This window comes from Pongo pygmaeus, chromosome 16 (genome assembly GCF_028885625.2).
Source record: "Pongo pygmaeus isolate AG05252 chromosome 16, NHGRI_mPonPyg2-v2.0_pri, whole genome shotgun sequence".
Taxonomy (NCBI): Eukaryota; Metazoa; Chordata; class Mammalia; order Primates; family Hominidae; genus Pongo; species Pongo pygmaeus.
Window position 1 is genome coordinate 78,956,125 of NC_072389.2, and position 5,440 is coordinate 78,961,564.

Sequence of the window (5,440 nt, forward strand, 5' to 3'; positions counted from 1 at the left end):
CCCTGGAAACTCACAGTGGGGTGGCGGAGATGAAAGTAATGCTGTGAAACAAGTCATCCTGCCAGGAGCAGGGGCCTGGACCCCTGACTGCTACAGGGACAGGGACTGAGCAACAGCCACGCTGGAGTTTAAGAGAGCTGCTCTCTCTGGTTCCCTGCAAAGCACATCTTTGTACAAGCCCCACGGCCCAGCTTCCCTTCCACAAGCCCCATGCATCAGGGTAACCTGCTATTACATGAACCTTCTGCTGGATGCCTTCCAGAAAGAGACAGCTCCACTGTGCTCTAATGAGAGCTGTGCCCCAGGCCACCCTGCAGGATCCAGAGAAGAGGCAGAGCCCGGGAGAGGGCAATGGAGACTGCCACATAAGCTATGACAGATGCGGTGACAGGGGCTGTCATGGAGGCTGTGACAGAGACTACGGTGTGGACTGTGATATACACCGTGACAAGGTCTGTGATAGAGACTGTGACAGGGACTATGACAGAGGCTGTGATAGAGACTGTGACAGGGGCTGTGATAGAGACTGTGACAGAGACTGTGATAGAGGCTGTGATAGAGACTGTGACAGAGACTGTGATAGAGACTGTGATAGAGGCTGTGATAGATACTGTGACAGGCTGTGATAGAGACTGTGACAGGGGCTGTGACAGAGACTGTGATAGAGACTGTGATAGAGACTGTGACAGAGACTGTGATAGAGGCTGTGATAGAGACTGTGACAGGCTGTGATAGAGACTGTGACAGGGGCTGTGACAGAGGCTGTAATAGATACTGTGACAGGCTGTGATAGAGACTAATAGAGACTGTGATAGAGGCTGTGACAGAGGCTGTGATAGAGGCTGTGACAGAGACTGTGATAGAGGCTGTGATAGAGACTGTGACAGGCTGTGATAGAGACTGTGACGGGGCTGTGACAGAGGCTGTAATAGATACTGTGACAGGCTGTGATAGACACTAATAGAGACTGTGATAGAGGCTGTGACAAAGGCTGTGATAGAGGCTGTGATAGAGGCTATGATAGATACTGTGATAGAGGCTGTGATAGAGACTGTGACAGGGGCTGTGACAGAGGCTGTAATAGATACTGTGACAGGCTGTGATAGAGACTAATAGAGACTGTGATAGAGGCTGTGATAGAGGCTGTGATAGAGGCTGTGATAGAGGCTGTGATAGATACTGTGATAGAGGCTGTGACAGAGGCTGTGACAGAGGCTGTGATAGAGGCTGTGATAGAGGCTATGATAGATACTGTGATAGAGGCTGTGACAGAGGCTGTGACAGAGGCTGTGATAGAGGCTGTGACAAGGCTGTGACAGAGGCTGTGATAGAGTCTGTGATAGAGTCTGTGACAGAGGCTGTGACAGAGGCTGTGATAGAGGCTGTGACAGAGGCTGTGACAGACGCTGTGATAGAGGCTGTGACAGAGACTGTGATAGAGGCTGTGATAGAGGCTGTGACAGAGACTGTGACAGAGGCTGTGATAGAGGCTGTGACAGAGGCTGTGACAGAGGCTATGATAGATACTATGATAGAGGCTGTGACAGAGGCTGTGACAGAGGCTGTGACAGAGGCTGTGATAGAGGCTGTGACAAGGCTGTGACAGAGGCTGTGATAGAGTCTGTGATAGAGTCTGTGACAGAGGCTGTGACAGAGGCTGTGATAGAGGCTGTGACAGAGGCTGTGACAGACGCTGTGATAGAGGCTGTGACAGAGACTGTGATAGAGGCTGTGATAGAGGCTGTGACAGAGACTGTGACAGAGGCTGTGATAGAGGCTGTGACAGAGGCTGTGACAGAGGCTATGATAGATACTATGATAGAGGCTGTGACAGAGGCTGTGACAGAGGCTGTGACAAGGCTGTGACAAGGCTGTGACAGAGGCTGTGATAGAGTCTGTGACAGAGGCTGTGACAGAGGCTGTGACAGACGCTGTGATAGAGGCTGTGACAGAGACCGTGATAGAGGCTGTGATAGAGGCTGTGACAGAGACTGTGACAGAGACTGTGACAGAGGCTGTGACAGAGACTGTGACAGAGGCTGTGACAGAGGCTGTGACAAGGCTGTGACAAGGCTGTGACAGAGGCTGTGATAGAGTCTGTGACAGAGGCTGTGACAGAGGCTGTGACAGACGCTGTGATAGAGGCTGTGACAGAGACCGTGATAGAGGCTGTGATAGAGGCTGTGACAGAGACTGTGACAGAGACTGTGACAGAGGCTGTGACAGAGACTGTGACAGAGTCTGTGACAGAGACTGTGACAGAGTCTGTGACAGAGGCTGTGATAGAGGCTGTGACAGAGGCTGTGATAGAGGCTGTGACAGGCTGTGACAAGGGCTGTGACAGAGACTCTGACAGGGACTGTAACAGGAATTGTGACAGGGGCTGTGACAGAGGCTGTGATAGAGGCTGGGACAGAGACTCTGACAGGGACAGGGACAGGCACTGCGATGGGGACTGGGACAGAAATGTGACTAAATCTGGAACCACAATCAGAGTTGGGACAACAGTTCCTGGAGCCCGGTCCCACACTCCCACAGTCGACAGAGCAGTTGGCGGTGACAGCAGCAACACAGCAAACACAGAGGCCCAGCCAGGCCCAGGCATTTGTGGGGACGCCAGCAGGCTGAAGCTGCCGCGGGAAGACAGCGAGAGGGAGGTGAGTGAGGCTGGCGCCCACCCAGATCTGCCTCGGATGTCTGTGTGTCCGCAGGCGAGTTCCTGGCCCTCTCTGGGCCTCAATTTCCTTGATAGTGCTTACCGTGGGGACAGATCAGATTAGAGTGTGGTAAGTGCAAATGTGCACTGACTGAGAGTCCCAAGTTACTCTCAGGGGTGTCTGAATCTCCAGTCTCCCCAGGCACAGCCAGCTGATTGAATCCGTAATGTACCTCCCACACATATGAACAACCATCTACCCCATGTGTGCAGTGCTCTTGTGAAGAACGAAACACAAATTTGTTTTAAAATGTAAGAGAATTCATAGTCATGATCGTAACTAACATTTATGGAGCACTTGCTCTGTGCAGGGTACCACGCCAAATGCTTAGCATGGATTAGCTCATGTAATCCTCGCTAGAGCTCTGTCAGGTAAGTGGTATTTTCCCCATTTTACAGATGATTAAACTGAGGCTTAAAGAGGCTGACCGAGTTGCCCAAGTTCCCAAGGCTAGAGGAAGAGCCAGGGTTTGAAGACACATCTGTCTGACCCAGTCTGGGCTCCTATCCTCGCTCACCATGAGCAACTCTCTTAATCACAACTGCTATTGTGTCAGATACACTTGAAGTTCAAAGTCAAAAATGTTTTCACTGAAAAAGGGGTCTTCATACTTGAATTGGCTGGGACCTACAGGGAAGCGTTCCTTCAGTCTGTGGGCACTTCTGTTATTTCTGAAACTCTATCTTCTCTCTGCCCCTGCCTGAGGCACTAAGTTGGGGATAAGCAGGATATGATTTTCTGCCCTAAGAGAGCACAGAATAGCTGTAATGATTTCAAGGACTGTGGTTGTTTTTGTACTTTGTGGTCAGGATCTCACTTTGAGCTGTGCAGAGAAGGCCCTCACCCCCTGCTGTCCTTGAGGATTGGATCCTCATTCTCTCAGATGCTCCTTGGTTGGGAAGTGAGGTGGGGACCCCCATGGCTCCTCCCAGACCATCACTCTTCTACCTTCCCATAAAACTCCTCACCCAGCCGGGCGCAGTGGCTCATGCCTGTAATTCCAGCACTTTGGGAGGCCAAGGCAGGCGGATCATCTAAGGTCAGGACTTCAAGACCAGCCTGGCCAACATGGTGAAACCTTGTCTCTACTAAAAATACAGAAATTAGCTGGGCATGGTGGTGGGCACCTGTAATCCCAGCTACTCAGGAGGCTGAGGCAGGAGAATCACTTGAACCTGGGAGGCGGAGGTTGCAGTGAGCCGCTGCACTCCGGCCACTGCACTCTAGCCTGGGGGACAGAGCGAGACTCAATCTCAAAAAATCAAACAAACAAAAAAAATCCCTCTTCACCCACCTGCTCCTCAGAGGCTCCCACAGCCGGTCCCCTCATGGCTGTCACCCAGGCATCTTTCCCACTGAATTTCTGCCTTCATGGAGGGGGCTCCCCATGAACCTCGGCCCTGGCTTCTGATTTCAGTGGCTTTCTTCTCACCCCCAGCCATCCACTCCCATGGCCTCAACCTAGAGATGCTCTACCTCTACAATTTAGGCTGACCTCAGCCTCTGCTCCTTCCACCTGCTCTCCGGGCCCTCCCTTTACACCTGCTCATCAAGGGCAGTGAGAGCTGCAAAAGAACTCTCAGCACATTATGACTCCATCTGAACCCTTGCACCCAGAGACTTAATAAAACACTAGCATCGTTTCTAACAGCTCAAAGCAGCATCACTAGATGATGACTCCAGCCCTTTAAAGTCCCTGCCTGGGAAAGCTCAAGGTGGCCAAAAGAATTTATTGTTTGTTCCAGTTGAGGGCCCCTGTCTCCCAGTCTCTGTGGGAGGGCACTTAACTTTGATAAGTGCCAGTCACCAAACCTAGCTTGCCTGGTCATATAGAGCAAACTCCTGTTTTTGCCCTTCAGTGCCTGTTGCCTGGCTCATCCCACTTTAAAAAAAAAAAGTCTCTTGGCCTTTGTTTTGAAGAAGTTGAGTTCAGTTCATGCTGAACCCTTTTCCCTATTGCAATAGTTATCATTGAATAAAATCTGTCCTTACCATTTTAACTAGTGTCTAGGTTTGTTTACCTTTGACAATAGCAAGTTCCGTGCATCCACCCCTTCCGCCTTCAGTCCCTTCCCTTCGCAGTTTAGATCCCAATATCTACCACCACAAGCTTGTCTTGCCAGTGTCCTCAATTTCCTTGCCTCATGGTTCTTTTTGTCTGTCAACCTAGAAACTCCAGCTCTGACCTTCTCTGCAGGCACACCAGCTACAGCAGGCCTGAGAGGCAGCCAGAGAAAATCACATAGCCGCACAGATTTGTTCATTGTCTCTGATGTGCCTCTATGCCTGGCAATCTGACTGTGTTTTCCTTATCTGCCATGTCTTCATTCTGTTCCATCAGTGTCTGAGTCTGCACAGTGTTGCTATGACAGAATACCACAGACTGGGTAATTTATAAAGAAAAGAGATTTAGTTGGCTCATGGTTCTGGGGGCTGGGAAGTCCAAGAGCATGGCACTAGCATCTGGTAAGGGTCATCCTGTGGTGGAGGGATGGAGGGCAAAGGCAAGCATGTGAAACAGAGAGGAAGGGGACCAAACATATCAGGAGCCCATTCCTGCAATAATGGCATTAATCCATTCATGAGGGAGTAGCTCCTATGACCTAATCACCTCTTAAAGGCCCCACCTTTTAATACAATGGCAATTAAGTTTCCAACACACAAACTTTAGGGGGACACATTCAAACAATAGCAACCAGTTAACACTTCTCCCCAGATCTCAG